At 35.5% G+C, this 21543-nt stretch overlaps 1 long non-coding RNA gene across 1 annotated transcript in view; it reads left to right on the top strand.

Moving 5' to 3' along the window:
- The window catches only part of LOC118192071 (uncharacterized), a 296284-nt gene that overhangs the window by 45083 nt on the left and 229658 nt on the right, over positions 1–21543 (top strand). Inside the window, exon 2 of the long non-coding RNA XR_015043452.1 lies at positions 11720–11914. This is a non-coding gene — a long non-coding RNA (uncharacterized LOC118192071). The remainder of the gene's footprint in view (positions 1–11719; positions 11915–21543) is intronic.

Here is a 21543-nt window from a genome sequence, read left to right as displayed (position 1 = left end):
AACACTATCTGAGCATTTGAAAACACTTTACACAATTATATATTTTAAGCTGAGAATGGCAACGATTTGTAAAGCAATTTGAAGAGGAATCCCAAGTTTTATTTTGAACATTTATTTATTTGTATTTTTATTTTCAAAAACGCATAAGATGTTATTTTTATACATTCAAAATTGAGAATTTTAATATTTCAATTACACAATGCGTAGGATGTTACAAATCTTAGTATTTTGATCTAATATTATGATTTGCATTCTGCGAATAGCTTTAATGTTAGTTTTAAGATGTTAGAGACGAATGAAATTTAGAACATGATTTGTTTACTTTATCAGGTTCAATGTTCCTTCTAACCTTCTTAGGGAACATGCAAGGACCTGACTCGGAACAGAGAGCTTACTAAAGCTATGTTCAAAACTGTGGGAAGTAAACAGGATACACAAGAAGGGTATACAAAACCCTTTATTTTTCTCTATTTACAATGACTTCCGTACTTCGGAATACACCGACCCGCTACTTGGGGTCAAAACGTAAAAGTATAAAAATAAAACTAAACTCTAATTTAACTTTAGAATAATAAACGTGTAAGATTGGCCGGATATTAACAGGAAGCGTATGTAGTACAGAGATCTGTGAACACTACAATACGTTTACAATTTATCAAGAGGATTAAAACCTCTGGCCTGGAAGGCAAACAGCAACTGCGTAACTTCTAAAGTAAGCGGCCTGCTTCGACTCACTGCTTCCTCTCTCTCGCTTGGCAAAAAGCCACAACTTAAATACTTGGCGTTCGCCAGACAAACTTTGCATAAAAACCTTAACGCTTATAATTCTGGCCGGAAGTAGAAAATAAGAAGTGATAGTAAAGATTTAAAATAAAATAAACGTTAGTAAAACTTAAGATCCTTACAACTTTACTTATTATTTACTGTTACTTCAGTAATGATTTCCAGCGTTTGCATTGACATCAGCATCTTGGTTAATATGATTCAGAAAGACAAAGAAAAAAGAAGGGCAAAAATTTAAAAAAAGAATTGTGTGGGTTGTATACGCAGTCAGCCGATCAATGTTTATATTTACACGTAATTTTTTCGGAAACGAGAGTAATTAAAAACAGTCTAAGAGATATAATTGTGCAATTATAAAATTTTAATTCTCTCTGTACTGTTGACGAGTTAAGATCAGCATTCAGTAGTCAAAATAATTAATTACTCGAGACGGATCATTAGGGATTGAAAATAAGGGTTGGTCTTTGGCCACGACGTAAGTATGCTGGTCGGTGTGTAAGCAATATTCGATTCGTTGGAGAATAGGGGGCTTATTAGTTCATGTAATGTGCATATCCTCACATATTAACATATGATATATTAATATGATTAATATCACAGAGCCCATATTTTTGGCTCACGCTAATCCACGCTCCACATGTCCATATGCTTATCAGCAACGATTCGCTATCAAATATTCAGAAGTATCTTCAATGACTTTTTCATCCTATCATAACAGCTGCTACCTCAGTTCGGTGGGCGGGTTTATTATATATGTATGGAGTAAACTCTGGCAGAATTTGTGAAAGATACAGCTGTGTCAGCGTTTCCAACATAATAAGGATCCAGCAGCACTGAAGTTTGGAATTATTTGAATGCCGTTTTGGGAGTGAAGATTGATAGATTGTTTCGGCTTAGACCTGTCGACTAGCTACCGTGACTATTGTTCGCATTAACACTATGTGGACATCTGAAGGAACCTAGTGTACAAGGCTGCAATCGACACGGCAAAGGACTTCGTCAACATATTTTGTCGCTGTTGCCAATTTTTTGAGAAAACCATTTCCTTATTCTCTGGTTCCCCCCGCCAATGGTGGGCACTAGCTGTTATAGACGTTGGCCACTAATAAGGTCGGAATCTAGTGGCCACTTTATTACGAAAGCAACTAAGGGGTGGCCACCGTTGCCTCTAAAAAGTGACAAGACAATTTACATTCATGCCTTCTCCAAGATTCAAATCCCTGCAAATCGCTAACTACTTTCCCACCTGGGCAGCTTCTCTGAAAATGTACAGCAAATGACAAGTCGATGTTTAACAGAAGAATGAAACCTGCATTTAAAGGAAGCACCGATTCAATTAGATCTGTTTACAAGCACTCTACGTATAGTATATGACTGAAAGGAACTAAGAGTTATTTATAAGAGTTTATAGATAAATCAAAAGATACCTGAACTGAAATGGTATGTCATAGTGTTGGACATGTGCTTGTGATGACGGGAACATTTACTGTAAAGCATATAAATAAAAATTTTGTTGTAAACATCAGCCTTATATAACAACTTGTTCATTTTTCATAATTTTTTAAAAAATCTAGTGATTTTTAGTTTACCATTACGTATACCATAACGTATAGTTTAACGTATAGTCTTTTAAGAAGAAATAATGTACTTAAAAAAAAATATTTTTAAGTTTTTGATTCAAAAATACCCGTTATTCAGATACGTAGATAAAGCTTTATAAAGTCCAAGTCTTATAAAAATTCTTTGTGCAAGGTCACAAAACGGCCGGTGAAACGGATTGATTTCTTCAAAATAAAATTCATTTGTTTATATATGTTGTTGTCACTTATCTCACTTGTCTGACAGTAATATCATTAACAAGTTCACGAAATTCGTCGTGGCCAAACGTGCAAGATTGCGCCTGTCCTTGGTAAGAACTCCAAGGACCATACAGGTGACAAACAATAGGACTGCGCTCAGTGCCGCCCTAAATTTTCATGGAAAGCACCCCGAGGGAACGGGTTCGAGTGTCTTCTACACCCCCTTCCTTTACCATCGACCTCTCGAGAGGATTTTCGGCTCGCCACATATTTAGAGGGGCCCCGTGACGCACGGACACTATACCTTTACAAACAACCATGCCTCTCCGAAAAACATCCATGCTCAGACCCTTTGGTACCGCAGTATGCTGTTTTATTTATATATAAAAGCGCTCAGCAACGGCCGAGCAGTAGAAGCGCTGAATAGTTTCCCTTAGAAAATCCTCCAAGAAGGCATTCCTTCTCCAAAGCAGGTAGCCCAGGAGTGCTTTACCATAATAAAATATACCAAATAAATAGTAAATCCATACATAGAAGCCATATAGGCAGATATTCCCCAGTATTTTTATATGACTTATGCAAAAAGGTTATATGAAGTCTTAGAGACTGTAAAATATAACTTTAGTCATAAACACAAGTCTGTCTTTTGAAAATGGGAATTCGAATTAAAATAATACCAGAGATCATAATTTCACCACGTAAGTTGCAGAGAGAATTCTGTTTCGATGAATCTGTCTATCGTGTAAGTCATTGCATTCAAAATCGTAAAAACAACCTTGTATTTAGCGTCAGTATATCGAAACACTCAATCGATTTCGAGGGCAGCTAAAGGTCCCTCCTCATCAAGAGAAAGAAATACCTAGAAAGAAGAAAAAAAAAGAAATACCTAGAAAAAGATATACTTACGCTAAATACAGGTTGTTTTTACGATTTTGATTATCCCATTAGCGTGTTTCTCTTCTAGTCAAGTCATTTCATATTGATACAATATGTTTAAACTGCATTCCAAAAATGCTGCCACTCATCTCCCCCCCCCAAAAAAAATCCTTAAATACTATGCAAACAAGAAAATTTAAATAATGTAGGCTTTTTAATGTATATACCAATTATTAACTTGCAAATTATTTTTATTTCCCTCAGAATCCTCTTTGAGTTTAGTAAATGCATGCAATTTATGAGAGTTCAAATTTGTATATACCTGCCCCATAATTTATATCATATATATATTGAGTGCCCAATAAAGTCCGGTACTATCCGTTTAACTGCCGAATAATAATAAAAGTGGTCTGTAGATATACTAAGTAAAGCGGGTATGAGATACTAGATGAGACAGCTTTCAACGCCAGCTGGTGGAAAACGGCAGAGTTAGCGTTCCTATCTCGAAAACGATAAGAGACAGGAGGCAAAAGTGAAGTACTAAGTTGTAAGGCATCATCGATTTAGTACGAAAAAACACCTCGTGGACATCTGGATCCTTGTTAGAACTTTACGTTACATACGTTGTAGCATAGCAGGGGATACTTTTGCAGAAACATCTGTAATATGTCGCAGGACTTAGAAGAGAAGGGTTCAGATTAGAACTTGCTCAGTCAAGTCCGGCTGTCGCGAGAATGTTGAGCAAACAACAGCTGGCTTGCAGCGTGAAACAAAGAATTGCGGTCGAATTTCTAGTTCGGGAAAACGCCCAGATACCTGAAATTTGGCAGTCATAAGTGACTTAGAAGAGAAGGGCTAGCTCATAGAGCTTTTTCCCCTGAATCAGAAAGTGAGAAGTGATGACGAAGCCATGATGACGCTGAGCGCGCCAATATAATTCACAGCTTGGAAATTAGCGTTTTTGAACCAGCGTTTAAAATGAGCTGTGTGTGAAAGATAGCTATAATTTGGAAAAGGCAATGTTACTGCTTTATGAATTTTAGACTGAACCATTAAAAATTTAATAATGCTTACTCAATTTTAAAATAATAGATAAAAATGTGCTACTCTTTTAACATAAAGTTCCGTGGTTTTTTTTTATTTTTATTTGCAGGTTTTTTTTTATTTAATGCACGTTTTTTTCTAATCATTTCTTTATTTGCATACTAACTGAGAGAATTTTTATGCTGCTTCTAAGATAACTATAATAGCAGCTATTTAAATTTACTCAAAATACAACTTTACATTGACATAGGTTTAAACATATATGACATATATGGCAACATTTCTGCTAACCTACGTTTCATTTTTTGCCTAACTGTAAATTTTACATCGTTATAATTCTCTTCCGATTCAATATAATAGATATTTTTTAAATAATTTTGTAATTTATACTTATATCTATATTATAATTAAATAAATGTATATAAGATTGTTACCTTAATTTTGACAAAATAGCTTTATTCAGAGTACCTAAAACAGTTATTTAATTTTTCAAAAGTGTGAGTAAAGGAAGCAGGTCTTTTTATGCCAATTACTTTGATGTTTTATACTATTATATTTTATCTAGAATGCTAATCTAGCACAAAATCTAATCAATAATTACAAAGGATACAATAAGAAAAACTTTAACAAGTACTTTACAAAATTAGTTTGTTAAATACTTGTTATTCTTGTTGGTACTATTTTGGTACTATTCATAATACCGAAGAGGCCCACCAGCGGCCGAGCGGTAAAGTCGCTGAACACTGGTAGTTCGGTCCGAGATTCGAATCCCGTGAACGGGCTGGCTGCATGGGTGTTTTCGTGGTTTTCCCCATGTGTAACGTGTATACGAGCCAGTTTTCTCCACGAAGGCATTCCTCCCCTTAGGCAGATAGCCCTAGTGTGCTTTGCCATAATTAAATACACCCATACACATAATACCGAAGATATTATCGATTAACTCATAGAAGTCAGATGATTTCTGATTTCCTGTGGGGTAGAGTATACCTTTTGCGGTACTTTTTGAAAATAATGTTTTCTCTGGAGCGACTTTTTGTCTCTCGTTTCCCTTGACCATTAAATAATTTGGTTTTAGTTTGTGACACAATTTGATTTCTTCTCAATCTCTATTTAAAACATCTTTAATAATATCAAAATTTCAAACAGTTACATCTTCTAAAACAAATCCTCTATCTAAAACGCGGTTTCTCAGTAATTTGAGGCAGAGCGCGAAATGAGACTCTGATTCAAACAAACTGCACATTTTGAAAAGAACCAACTTAGTCCAGTTTAGAGTCATAGCAGAGTTTTCAATCTATATGCATTTCGTCGAAACTGAGAACGCATATTTTTTCTACAGAATACAAATATTCGCCTCTTTCCTTCTTTAGAGTAAGAACATTACTTTGAATTCTTGGACTGCACTAAAATTTAGAAAACACTAAAAAAATAAAATAAACACCATTTCTTTAATTTGATAATACTAGGTAAAGATATTCCAATTTTTTTTCTTTCCAAAAATCATAGCTTTAAGATGACAGAGCTCTTATGACGATGCTACGTGAAATATTTTCACAAGTCCACCTGATTTTTTTCTTCTTTTTCAGTAATGCATTAATCTGCGTCTGTATAAAAATAGGCTTTAGACATTTTTCCAAATTCTCCGATTTGTGTTCCCCCCACCCCCCCCCCCAAAATTTTGCTATTTGAGATTTTAATTTCTGATACCAATTTCTGTCTAGATGTCGTCCACCTTCTTTGTCGCTGAACAAACATTCTAAAATTGTTCTTTTCTCTATTTTTCAATACTTTAATACAATTTAATACAATTTTCTAAGGATATTATTTTGTTCTTCAAATTATCAATGCATTCTTGTTTATCCTTACACATTCAAGATGATCTACATTTTAATTTGTGAGTTTTATTTCAAAATCATTAAAATTTGATTTATTATTGTCATCATCAATTTCGATTTATTATTGCCATCATAATTTACTTTCGGCACAGCATTCCATTTCAACAGTTTCTTTTTGTGGCTATCCAAACAATCGATTTTTCATATCATCTTCATAAACACTGCATAGAAAATGTTCGCTGCAGATTTTTCCGCTCTTCACATTAATAGAATCTTCTCTTTGACATTTGTGTATCCATTCTTTCGTCAAAACAAACTTTCATTTGGATCCTTTGGTCCCATGAAACAAAATATCTCATCCTTTCATACTTCTGTAAGTGCTACGGCACGTTACTGCAGCGCAAAAAGCCATATTACGTAAACGATATTTTACAATATAGAATTTAAAATAAAAACTGACTAAAATTACATATATATAAATTATTTTAAATATATACATTATTAGAAAACAGATATATATATTATTAAAATTTGGGATATGTAACCTCTAGAAAATCGTCTCGCAGCTCAATGAAACTAGTGTTTTAAACGCGGGAAATCAGGACAGGTGGCATCACAGTGACGTCAGATTATTGCCTGTTACGTCCCCCCACTAGGCTCGCGTCGGCCTGAGTGATACCAAGCACCGCATGAGGAACAGTGTCTGTGTAGGACTAGTGTGTTTGAGTGGTTAAGTACTTCACTGAGGGTCAAGAGCGCATGGGAAACATCCATTACTCAGGCAAACACTGATCTTGTGTATGCTGTTATTTATCAGAATAGGCCACACTTCGGTCCATGCTTTCAGTTAGTATTAATCTTGTAGACGTAACGTTTTCGGAAAACATTCACATTAAAGAAAAGTTAATTAAATTACTCTGTGGATTCCACACACGTTGGCAGTCGAGAACAAAGTGATGCCCATGCAAACTGCCAGTTCTTTCCTACGGTGGTTTGAAGGAAAGGTAATTTGAAAGTCTGTAGTGACCACACTGAAACATGGACCCCGATTCCATGTTTCAGTGTGGTCACTACAGTGACTTTCAGTGGTTCAGTGTCATTTGTGAAACTGGACAAAAACATGCCTTAGATTGAAGTAGACCTTGTAGAAAACACCAACCATTTTTTGATGGAAAAAGAGGCAAAGATCCCTTTCTTGAAGGAGGAAGAGTATTCCCTGTTAAAATAAAGTCGACCATTTTTGCATCTTGACGAAAATGGACTGTCTCGAAATGGGTAGACATTTTTATGAAACGGATGTTAATTTGAGGTTGATTCTTGCTTAATTTATTGTTGTTTTGACTAATGCCGCTTATCTGATGTCAGAGGAAGCTTACGAAATTCGTCCTGGCAAGGAGGTAAGATTGAGCCTGTCGTTGACAAGAGCCTTGGCCACCATGTAGGTGACAGTAGGACTTTATGCCCCGCCCCCGAATTTAGAAGGACAGCGTCTTGGCAAGACGGGTCCACGGGTCTCCCACGCCTTTTCCCCTACCAATTACTCCTTGAGAGGACTTTCGGGTCACGACATATTTAGAGTGACCCCTGCCGCACACAAACTATACATTTAGAAACATTGATGTCTTCTTCGAAATCGAACTCGGCCCCTACACTACGAAAGCTAGAGTCGCTAAATACCATTCAAGGGGGGAGGGCGCAAGTTTTTATTTAATATCAGCGGCGTTTGTTCGACTATAAATCTCTGGGAATATTATTTTATTTTTTAGCAAATACAAAATAATTACTAAAGCAAAATATTATACAATGTAAAAACCCCCCAAAAAAACTGAAACCTTTCGGATTTTATATTATGCCCAAACGTTTTGTGTGTTATTTTTATTTATTAAATATCGTGTTCTTTGCACTTAAATCATAAAATTCAATTCGACAGAAATATCACAAATTAATTTAAGAAGAGCATATCTTTAGAATTTTTGGTGCACAGTCTCGCGCGTTGGAGATAAAAATGTTTTACCTTTTTTTTTTTTTTTTTTTTTTTTTTTTTTTTTTTTTTTTTACTCGTTCAGTGTTTCCAGTACTCGCTTTGACTTCGTTGAGTTTGTTAATAAAAAATTCGCTTAAGTTTTAGAAACGCCCTTTTTTAAGGTTTCGTGTGTTGCTTTTATTTATTAAATACCATGTACTTTGCACTTAAATCATAAAACTCAATTTTAAAATGAGCCTATCTTTAGAATTTCGGTTACACAGTCTCGCGCGTTGGAGATAAAAATGTTTTTCCTTTTTTTCCCCCCTTCGTACAGTATTGTCATTGCTCGCTTTCAAATCGCTGAGTTTGTTAGTCAAAAATTTGTTAGGTTCACAAAATATGATATAGATAATATAAACATCAATAATTCTGGCTTCCAGATACCCATATTCGGATTACTTTATTGAAAATTTGATGTCTCTATGTACCGTTGTTTTTTCGCAGGGCGAGAAACATACCTACATTCATGCAAACTCTTCATTATTTAATTTCCTTAAATATAAAGCAGAGCTCTAATATTTGGTGGCAACAATTTGAAAATTGAACCGATATTTATAGTGAACCGACACAAAATGCCAAAACGAAATTGACAACCCTTCTGCGCTAACGCCGTTTGGGCCAAAAAGATAAAATTCGCTCCCTTAAAAATAATTTCATATTTGACGTATAGACATAAGACAGTCTGACTATGTGAAATTTCAAATATGGGATAATAATTTTGATTTACGGTGCCGGTTTAATCCAAGAAATAGAGGTTCTGTTTTATTCTACTGCATTTAGAATAGTTCAGTATGTGATTCATTTACTTCCTCCGCCCCCAATGGTCTCTGAAATGGTACTACTACGAAAGTGAGGTATTATTCTGAAAAGGCGCTTAAAGGTTATAGAACGAGACTTGACCCTAATGTTTCTTTCTCCTTTATAACTCCCCAGACGGGAATACAGTCAATAATCTCTTTTTCCTTCTTACCTCGCAAGGATTGTCTTAGAATAGCGGCTATTTCAGAAGCTTTCCGGGATTATGCGATCTATTTTGGTATCACTGGAATAGAATGTGTAATAGTTCTTGATCATGATGTACAGCAGTGTTGTAGATCCGGTTGCCTAAGTGCTCCTTGTATCGAAATCTTTGTCCGCAGTTGAAGCTTGAATTTTTTTCTCCCTTTTTCTGTCCACAAATGATGGGATTCAGATGATTCGTTTGAGCCAGGCTAATCAGTGGTCCAGTTGTTAAAACTGTGAAACGTTGCGAATTTGCCCGGTTTTTGCTTGTAGTGGTTGATTATTACAGCTTCGTGTGGTTTTAATAATTTTCTTCATGTATGAAGGGCAAAATAACTTCGAAAATCCTCCTGAATGTATCTCCATTCACAAGCAGATAGTTTTGATGACTTTTGCCATAACTGGGTATTTTCGGACACAATAAATCGAATTCCTCCTCTCTATATAAATTATTTATTTATATTATACCGGAGGGCTCAAATCCCTGAGTGTCGCCGGATTAAACCGGATTGAACTGTTTTAACCGAACCGGATCAAACTGGATGAAACCGATTTGATCTCAATTAAACCGGTTAAAACGGGATAAAACCGAACTGAAACAGTTTGAATCGGATGAAAACTAGTTCAACCGGATTAAACCGGTCTGAAGTGGATCAACCGGTTTGAACTGGTTTAAACTGGATTAAACCTGTTCAAATCGGTCTGAACCGGATCAAACTGGATGAATCAAACCGGACTGAACCGGTGTGAACTGGATGAAAACTAGTTCAACCGGTTCAAACCGGCCTGAACCGGATCAAACTGGATGAAACCGGTTAGATTAGTCTGGATTAAACCGGACTGAATGAGTTTGAATTGGATGCAAACTGGTTCAAACCGGTCTGAAGTGGTTTAAACCGGTCTGAAGTGGATTAAACCAGTTCAAATCGTTCTGGACCGGATCAAACTGGATGAAACCGGTTCGAGGAAGCGGATCAACCGGTTTAAACTGGATTAAACCAGGACAAATCAGTCGCCACCTATTAGGCCTGCAGCCCGCCTTACCGGTATAGTGGTTAGCTTCGCTGACTGCCGTGCTCGAGTCCCGGATGTTTGTAAATGTTTAGTGTCGGTGATGCAATGCGGCCAGCCGAAAGTCTTCTTGTGTGGTGTGTTGGAAGGGGAGAGGGGTGGTAGACACCTGTCCATCAAAATTGGGGGCGGTGGAACTGAGCTAAATCGCGCTGTCAACTGTAAGGGTGTTAAAGGCTATTGCCAACGACAAGGGGTATCACGACAAGTGAGCTTGGACCAACAACAACAGAAACAGGTGCCTCCATAAAGAGAATCCACAGAATTTCATGTAATTTAGTTTTGTGAATACAATATACATCGTCTAAAAAATGTGTGAACAGCCTCTGTAATGTAGTCACCACTGTTTATTTTTAAAACTGTTACAATGTTTACGTTTTAAAAAAGTTAAGGAATGCATTTCAAAATTGGCAACGCGAATACAAATTCTAAAGTTTTAACGGTTATTTTTGTTTTAATTATTCTTGCATTTACCATGGATTTAAAAATTTGGAACTCGCCTAATTAATTAAACATCTTCTATGCAATTAATTCCTGGTACTGTTAAGTTATCAGGACCGGAGTCGTCGCCAAATGTTTCGCTAAACTCGCCAAATGGTTCATATGAAATCGCCGATGTCTACTTCTAAATTCGTTATAATGTTTACATTTTTAAAAAAGTTTAAGAATGCGTTATCAATATTGGCAACGAAAATACAAATTCTATAGATGTAAAGATAACTTGTGTTTTTATTATTACTGGATTTAACGCGGCTAAGAAGATTTAGAACTTATCTAATGATGAAACATGTGTGGTGTTTAAAATTTTCTTCCTCTGAATTTGGTCAGTATCAACTTGATATGAATCACTACATTGTTGTGGATTGGAACAGTTGCATATGGGAAGTCTATGGTCATGCAGTAATATCTAGACCGTCAGTTAAAATTGGAGGCACTGGTAATATTATCAAAGTTGACGAAAGTCTGTTTTCGCGCCAAAAAATAACGCTGGTCGTGTCCTTCCTCTCCAGTGGGTGTACGGCGAAATTTGCAGAGATATTTTTTAGTTGCTGTGTGCACCTGCGTATGTTTTTAGACATTTTGAATGATATCCACAGTCTTCGCATTAATTTTAGTTCGATAACCGAATTTTTTCCCCTGATTCCTTTGCGGAAGCTCTTTAATTTTCATTAAAAGCTTCTAATTTTACGAATATATGTTATTGTTTTCCTTTGGATTTTTCTTTTCTGAAGTCCATTGTAAAAATTTTGGTGATTATTTTTATGCTTCGAATTTTTTTCTAGATCATCAGCTTTTGGCGATATCTGAATCCGGTTTGCGATAACAGAACAGTGCCTAATTTCTGCAGGAACAAGGAATCATTCACTTTAGTAGGAGGTTTTACAAATAAAAACCATACAACTAAGTTCTGCTCTAATTCGAAAGAAGTACTGAAATGGAGATGGGAAGATCCGGATTTGAACATTCCTGCGTGAGCCGTAAGTATAATTTTATCGATCCCGATACTAGTTATCAATGCTCAAACTTTTGAAAGGTTATTGGATAGTGCGAAATAGACTTCAACGCGGCAATGAACGTAACCAATTAGATTTTTATTTGAGTTAATGTGGCGGCAGTAGCGTTCTATAACGCTAATATTTTCAGAAATTTAAAATAATATTCTCAGTTTCATGCCTACTCATTTTTCTTAATTCATTAAATTCCCTAACCAGCTTTTTAAAAAAATTTTTAAGTTGTTTAAATTTACATTAAAAATTTCTAATTATACAAATAGCTGTTATCTTATTTTTTACCTTGTATTTTTCTTCAGTTAAACCATGTCGTAAATATTTTGACCATTATTTTTACATTTCGAATTTTTCGCCAGATCATCAGCTCTTGGTGATATTTGAATTCGGTCCCGATAACAAAACAAGGCTTTAGTGTACAATTGGATATCCTTCGATTGCCGACAAATTTGTTCAGTTTTGGCAATGAAAACCCATTTCTGTTTACTATGATAGTTTTAACGGTACTTTTCCGTTTTGCAGGCGCAGGCGATAAAGTCGCTAAAACTGGTACAGCCGACGACAAACGGAATATCTTCACTGGTAACGTTTTACGCCTCATTTTCAAAACAAGTCGCAGCCATTTCTTATCAGATAAATTGTCTCTTTCAATACTGGCATACAATTACATAGAAATTTTACCAGATAGTTGAATTTTATGCCCGAGGCCATTCGCGGTAATTAAGTCAATTAGGATGTAATCACACCGCTCACCCGAAGACGAAAATATAGAAAAGGCAAAGTAAAGGGTTAAATTCATCCATTCTAATTGACAGTCCACTAACGAAGTAAAGCACTGCGGTTTTACATAATTTCTGCGTAAGCTGTTCGTACGAATTGAAATTATTCTTGCATTTAAATTTGTATTCCATATTAAGAGTTCAGTTGAAATTAATGTAGACAATTACCGAGAGAATTAGATTTTTGTAGCGTAGTTTACATGAGATGATATCATTTGGGGTCACGTGATATGAATCGGCGAATCAGAATGTTGTACCACGAAAGCATAATAAATTCTTAAATTAATGTCTTTCTACAAATTTATTGTCTTTATTTATTGTCTTTTTACAAAATTTTAAACGATATTAAAAATTTTATGCCTTCAAAATAAAAAAATGTTAGAACTAGCAATTTGTTAACTTTTTTATGTGTATTCTGTTGCCAATAAAGTCTGCTTGGCGAGATTTGCGCCGGCGAAACGAAAAAGTACCGTTTTAACTTAGTTTTAGCTTCCATTGCCGTTACCGTCAGGATACCGTAACTTTGTTTTAACCTTATATGACTTCATCATTTTCCTGAATTTTTTTAAGGGAAAATATATCGATGACGTGCACATGGACAAAGTCAAGGCAGTGCGCAATGCCGAGTTTGTGCAATTGTCTGATGTTTTTTAAGTAAAAATAGATTGATGTGTACATGGACACTGAGTTTATGCAATTCCTTTGACTTCTTATTTTGGTTTTGTGTAGCGGCCATCTTGGAATTGTGCCTTCTTGGCGTCAAAAAAGAATCGGCGAAAAAACAAAGAGCACCCCAATTGTAAACTTTCCCAGAACAATACGAAATTTGAATATGCCGAAACTCAGTTTTTTTTATTACGGTAAAATAACATAAAGTAATATTTTTCGCTATTCTCATTTTCCTGCTGATTCAGAAGTGAACTTGCATCTGAGTAATTACACCTTCTGCAAGCGAGGATATGTGTCAAGGAATTTAACTATGTTTTGATTAATAACGATAACTGTCATTTCACTCACTGCATGGTATATCTGTAAATTATTTAATTCAGAAAGTACTCTTTTTATATCATTGTTGTAACGAACTGAGAAACGTAAATGTTTAAATAATGGTAAATGTGTGAAATAAGTGTGAGGTGTTAAAAAATATACAAGATATTTTAAACTCGTATCTTTTATTATCTTTTTTTATTTTACATTAATTCATCTAATCGTAAAACAACTTTTTTTTAACATCGGATATTTTTTTTCTCTGGTTAGTTTATAGAAATGAATCCCAAGAACTTTCCTTCATTTTACATCTGTAGACATAATCATATTTTATTTAACAGAAACACACTTGATAACACCAAAAGAAAGGAAAATTATTTTCTAATGAAGTTTGGACATTCTGCCTACTATCGAATCATCGAACCTTTTTCCTCTGGTTGCAAAAAACGACATGGGTCGCTTCAAGGCTGAAAGAGAAAAATAAAAAAAAAAAAAAAAAAAAAAAATTAGTTTTAGATTAAATAGATATATCAAAGAAATATTTCAATATAAATGCAGCTTTCTAATCTATCAAATTTCATCACTACCCTTCGACATAAACAATATCAGTGGCGGATTTAGGAAGAGGTCAGTAGTTAATCAGTGGCTCATTTAGGAAGAGGGGGACCAATCAATCGCTTGAGGGTGGAAGGCTCTCTTCTTAAATTATCGGTTATATTTAGTATTATTCTAAAATTAATTAATAATTTTGGAGTATCTTAGAATTTGGTGATCTTCGTAATTGCGACTTGCGCAACATTATAAATCCACCTCTGAACGGAATGGGAAACCTATTTACTGAGCAAAAGTCATTTAGGATTCAACTGCTAGCAAGATTTGTATGAGCTATTAATTTATTTCCTGGTTTGTAAATCTATTTAACAAGAAAAGATTTAAAAATAACTTGATTATTAAAAGAAAAAACTTCAAATGATGGTTTAGATGCAAAGTTACCGTGTTTACTTGCGTAACAGTCGCACTTTGGTTGTCAATTTTTCATTGTGAAAGTCTAGGAGCGACTATTTTATGTGAGGAAATGTACTACACAATATTGCGCATTTTTGAGGATTTCTTCTGCTTCAAAACTGGGGGTGCGACTATTACGCAAGTAAATACGTTAATTACATTTCATTCTCCAAATAATCAGATGAAATTTAAAGAATGCAAACCATTATTATACGCACATCCCGGCCCATAAGTCCTTGTGATCTTTTTTTTTTTAAATGAAAATTTTGAGTGAAAAATAAATTGTCTTGACAAAGGTTTAATATTAGTCAACAGAGAATTATTTGCTTACAAAACGGTGTGTTTAGTTTTTTTTTTATTGCTGATATACTTTTTGTTCGTCTCATGTCACGTCGAGATCCCCCCGAAAAAAAAATGAAACTGAAATCTTTCAGATGTTATATTAAGTCCAAAGGGACACTTTTTAAACGTTTTGTGTGTTACTTTTATTTATTAAATATCATGTTCTACCATAAAGCTACTAAACTGTTTTCTACTTAAACGACAAAATTCAATTCTACAGAAATATCGCAAAATGACTTAAGAAGAGCATATTTTTAGAATTTCCGATACAATCTTGCACACTAGCGATAATTTTTTTTCCCCCGTACAGTGTTGCCATTGCTCGCTTCGAAATCGTTGAGTTTCTTAATCAAAAACTCATAAATGCTTTACAAAATATGAAATTGATAATAAAACAAATTCCAAATTCGAGCTTCCAGTTGCCCGTATTCGGGTGGAGACGTACGTTATTCAAAATTGGATGGCTCTAGGTTATCGTTATTTTATCACTGCGCTTCCTCTTGATATTTTAATAAGCAAGTGCTTAAAGTTGTTTGACTATTTTTTAGGCTTTAAAAAGATCTTCCCGTGTTTTATTCTCTCTAGGGCATTTAATGGTTAATGATCCTAATGCGATGCGTCAAATCATGCCATCTCACAATGTTTTAGAAACTTTGATCAATAATAAATTCGTGATCTTTTTATTTTGATATACAAAGTACATATTTTACGTTATTAGTAATTTTCAGTATGGTAATTAGAAAAGCAAGTATACTGTTATTAGATAGTTTGTTCAATTGAAGTCAAGTTTTCCGGAACTGCAGATATCCGAAACTTCAGTTATCCGAACAGCTTGTTTTCTTTTTACACCAAGTAAAATTTTTTTTAGTATAATACATATGGATTCAAACATGACATGGACTGTTGCTGTTACAAATCACTACACATGCACAGAGCTGAGTGTCCTTGGCCACATAACCCCACCTTCTTTGGTTGGTTGGTATCGTGTTGTTTGAGAAGTCAAATGGATCCATGGTGGAAATTCCAGCTTTTTGGCAGTTCTACAATCTTTCCACTATACAGGATCTTCCTGGAAAGGAAATTCCTCCAAGCTTTGCTGAGCTGCAAGTATTGTCGGATAGGTGAAGACGTGTTCTGGAGAACGTTTCTTTTCGGGGCAGTTTCTACAAATTCTTATATGATCCATTACCATCTTCGTTAATTTTCATTCCTATGAAATGGCAGGTTCTCATTTTAATAATGGTCTTTATAATTTCTGACCAATCTTACATACCTGATGGTCTTTCTTAATTGATTTCTCTTTGAGTCTACCCACCTTACTTGCCGTTCAGATTAGAACTTGCTCAGTCAAGTCCGGCTGTCGCGAGAATGTTGAGCAAACAACAGCTGGCTTGCAGCGTGGAACAAAGAATTGCGGTCGAATTTCTAGTTCGGGAAAACGTCCAGATACCTGAAATTTGGCAGTGATAAGTGACTTAGAAGAGAAGGGCTAGCTCATAGAGCTTTTCCCCCTGAAGCAGAAAGTGAGAAGTGATGACGTAGCCATGATGACGCTGAGCGCGCCAATATAATTCACAGCTTGGAAATTAGCGTTTTTGAACCAGCGTTTAAAATGAGCTGTGTGTGAAAGATAGCTATAATTTGGAAAAGGCAATGTTACTGCTTTATGAATTTTAGACTGAACCATTAAAAATTTAATAATGCTTACTCAATTTTAAAATAATAGATAAAATGTGCTACTCTTTTAACATAAAGTTCCGTGGTTTTTTTTTATTTTTATTTGCAGGTTTTTTTTTATTTAATGCACGTTTTTTTCTAATCATTTCTTTATTTGCATACTAACTGAGAGAATTTTTATGCTGCTTCTAAGATAACTATAATAGCAGCTATTTAAATTTACTCAAAATACAACTTTACATTGACATAGGTTTAAACATATATGACATATATGGCAACATTTCTGCTAACCTACGTTTCATTTTTTGCCTAATTGTAAATTTTACATCGTTATAATTCTCTTCCGATTCAATATAATAGATATTTTTTAAATAATTTTGTAATTTATACTTATATCTATATTACAATTAAATAAATGTATATAAGATTGTTACCTTAATTTTGACAAAATAGCTTTATTCAGAGTACCTAAAACAGTTATTTAATTTTTCCAAAGTGTGAGTAAAGGAAGCAGGTTTTTTTATGCCAATTACTTTGATGTTTTATACTATTATATTTTATCTAGAATGCTAATCTAGCACAAAATCTAATCAATAATTAGTTACAAAGGATACAATAAGAATAACTTTAACAAGTACTTTACAAAATTAGTTTGTTAAATACTTGTTATTCTTGTTGGTACTATTTTGGTACTATTCATAATACCGAAGAGTCCCACCAGCGGCCGAGCGGTAAAGTCGCTGAACACTGGTAGTTCGGTCCGAGGTTCGAATCCCGCGAACGGGCTGGCTGCATGGGTGTTTTCGTGGTTTTCCCCATGTGTAACGTGTATGCGAGCCAGTTTTCCTTAGAAAGTCCTCCACGAAGGCATCCCTCCCCTTAGGCAGATAGCCCTAGTGTGCTTTGCCATAATTAAATACACCCATACACATAATACGGAAGATATTATCGATTAACTCATAGAAGTCAGATGCTTTCTGATTTCCTGTGGGGTAGAGTATACCTTTTGCGGTACTTTTTGAAAATAATGTTTTCTCTGGAGCGACTTTTTGTCTCTCGTTTCCCTTGACCATTAAATAATTTGGTTTTAGTTTGTGAAACAATTTGATTTCTTCTCAATCTCTATTTAAAACCTCTTTAATAATATCAAAATTTCAAACAGTTACATCTTCTAAAACAAATCCTCTATCTAAAACGCGGTTTCTCAGTAATTTGAGGCAGAGCGCAAAATGAGACTCTGATTCAAACAAACTGCACATTTTGAAAAGAACCAACTTAGTCCAGTTTAGAGTCATAGCAGAGTTTTCAATCTATATGCATTTCGTCGAAACTGAGAACGCATATTTTTTCTACAGAATACAAATATTCGCCTCTTTCCTTCTTTAGAGTAAGAACATTACTTTGAATTCTTGGACTACACTAAAATTTAGAAAACACTAAAAAATAAAATAAACACCATTTCTTTAATTTGATAATACTAGGTAAAGATATTCCAATTTTTTTCTTTCCAAAAATCATAGCTTTAAGATGACAGAGCTCTTATGATGACGATGCTACGTGAAATATTTTCACTAGTCCACCTGATTTTTTTCTTCTTTTTCAGTAATGCATTAATCTGCGTCTTTATAAAAATAGGCTTTAGACATTTTTCCAAATTCTCCGATTTGTGTTCCCCCCCCCCAAAAAAAAAATTTCGCTATTTGAGATTTTAATTTCTGATACCAATTTCTGTCTAGATGTCGTTCACCTTCTTTGTCGCTGAACAAACATTCTAAAATTGTTCTTTTCTCTATTTTTCAATACTTTAATACAATTTTCTAAGGATATTATTTTGTTCTTCAAATTATCAATGCATTCTTGTTTATCCTTAAACATTCAAGATGATCTACATTTTCATTTGTGAGTTTTATTTCAAAATCATTAAAATTTGATTTATTATTGTCATCATCAATTTCGATTTATTATTGCCATCATAATTTACTTTCGGCACAGCATTCCATTTCAACAGTTTCTTTTTGTGGCTATCCAAACAATCGATTTTTCATATCATCTTCATAAACACTGCATAGAAAATGTTCGCTGCAGATTTTTCCGCTCTTCACATTAATAGAATCTTCTCTTTGACATTTGTGTATCCATTCTTTCGTCAAAAGCAAACTCTCATTTGGATCCTTTGGTCCCATGAAACAAAATATCTCATCCTTTCATACTTCTGTAAGTGCTACGGCACGTTACTGCAGCGCAAAAAGCCATATTACGTAAACGATATTTTACAATATAGAATTTAAAATAAAAACTGACTAAAATTACATATATATAAATTATTTTAAATATATACATTATTAGAAAACAGATATATATATTATTAAAATTAATTTGGGATATGTAACCTCTAGAAAATCGTCTCGCAGCTCAATGAAACTAGTGTTTTAAACGCGGGAAATCAGGACAGGTGGCATCACAGTGACGTCAGATTATTGCCTGTTACGTCCCCCCACTAGGCTCGCGTCGGCGAGGAGTCGAACGAAGAAATGAGCTAGCCCTTCTATTTATCCCTGAATATGTCGTTGAAGGTCCCGCAATATTTGTGAAGGGTCGCCTACAGCTGCTGTTTATGGTAGTCTCACAGGAAAAAGTCCATCAGAGTCAAGTTAAATGAGCATGGATGTTATTCTTCCAAACCACCATACCCGATTATTCGTTCTCCGAATATCTTCATCAGGTACTGCTTTACTGATGATGTCTTGTGCGCCTAAAGCCGTCATGTTGAACCCATCCATTCCGGAGTTGAAGCAACGGCAAGTTCTCAAAAAATCGAGTATTTCGTCTTGCAGAAGTTCGAAATATCGTGCGGCCATTAATGTATCGTGGTAAAATACTGGGCCGATTAGCCTGTTATTATGAATTTCATACCGAACAATCGAAAACCGTACTTGATGTCGAACTTCGGCACAACATCATGGATCTTCCTGTGCGCAGCAATGGATGTTTTGCTTATTGTACTTTTCATTCCGCGAAACGCATACCTCATCCGTTACCCCTATATCTGCCAAGAATGTTGGCTGACTTCTATCTGGTTCTTGATGAAGTTCCACTGTACGAAACGCCTCTCACAACCCCTCCAGTAATGCCTGATGAGGCCTTGAACAGTATGGCTGATCACCTCTAATTCGTTTAGGATTTTCCAAACGCGACTTTTTGTAAGGCCGCAGCTTTCTCTGATCTCTCTTGTGCGCAGATATGTGGGGGCGTATGATAATACATCTTCTTATAGCACTTTCCACCCTACCTTTGCTGGTTTGCTATATTGAAGTCAGCTAGTCACACAGCCTGTCTCCCTTACACGTTTCACAACCTGTACAATGGTTTTGTGTGAAGGATGCGGACCTTCAGAAAAAAATTGCCGATAGAACCACGCTGCTGGTCGTGCCTCACATCACAGAACCATGTTACAATAATCATTTTTTGAGAATCGCTCCTTGACAATGAATTTCAACATATAGGAGATGGTATCTTTTTTATAGCTGTCTGAGGTGAACAGGAGTGGCGTATTTGCACAGTGCAGAAATTTCGCACATTAAGCTCAAATTGCGTTGAGAACTTCTGAAAAAAAAAAAAAAAATAACCACTTCTGGTGGTTAGTGTCAGTGATCACCGCCCACAGAACACAATCCTACAAATCAGTCTCTACAGTACTCATGGAAACAGTTTTTCTTTTTCAAGCAGAGGGAAACTTTGCATGTGCTGCATTCCCACACTGATCTTACAGGCTTTTTCTTGGTGCTGCAGAGTGCACATCGTCTTCGATGATGTTGTCTTCGATGTTGTCTTCGATGTCAAGAAAATAAGCATCAGCCATCGAAGATGTTGTCTTCGATGGCTGATGCTTATTTTCTTGAAGACTTATTGCTGCATCAACTGCTGGCTTATGTTTCTTGATTGCCATCTAGTGAGCTACAAGAGACGATCAGTATGTCCACCAGCGGCCGAGCGGTAAAGTCGCTGAACACTGGTAGTTCGGTCCGAGGTTCGAATCCCGCGAACGGGCTGGCTGCATGGGCGTTTTCGTGGTTTTCTCCATCTGTAACGTGTATATGAGCCAGTTTCCTTTAGAAAGTCCTCCACGAAGGCATCCCTTCCCTCAGACAGATAGCCCTCGAGGCTTTGCCATAATCACACACACAAAGACGATCAGTCTTGAAAACCACTCACACTAGTGAGTAAGACGTTCAATAGAAAAGGTGGTTACTGTAGGTAACCACCGCCCTTCAAAGAAGTAAAACAAAGTCCTCTCGATTGTGAATTACAAGCGATACCACTTCGCGGAGATGAAGGCGCGTTTTTCGTCAGAGCGATAATCTTTTCTCCTTTTGTTCAAGTTTCGTGATGTTGCAGTTCCAGGAATCGCTAAAAAAAAATCTGAGTTTTTCAGCTTTTGTTTTTAGCAATTATATCCACAAGGTGTCTTTTTGTACTAAATCGATGATGCTCTACAATTTCTTTCTCTACAGTTAAATTCTCTACAGTTAAATTCTCTACAGTTTCTTTCTCCTATCTCGTACCATTGTCAATATAGGAACGCTAACTACACCGTTTTCCACCAGGTGGCGCTGTAAGCGGTCTCATCTAGCAGCGCATGGCCACTTTACATAGACACCACTTTTATGAATGTCTACAGCCGTCGACAGTTAAACCGATGGCACGGGACTTTAAATGAGCACGCTTTGTGTATGTTTATATATATATATAATGAAAATTTTGATGCGAATGACTTAAAACGTGATATAGCTAAGGCATAAAGACTTATTT

This window comes from Stegodyphus dumicola, chromosome 10, assembly GCF_044657685.1.
Source record: "Stegodyphus dumicola isolate Sdum_Otavi_A_Nest chromosome 10, ASM4465768v1".
Taxonomy (NCBI): domain Eukaryota; kingdom Metazoa; phylum Arthropoda; class Arachnida; order Araneae; family Eresidae; genus Stegodyphus; species Stegodyphus dumicola.
This window is presented reverse-complemented; position numbering and strand designations above follow the sequence as displayed.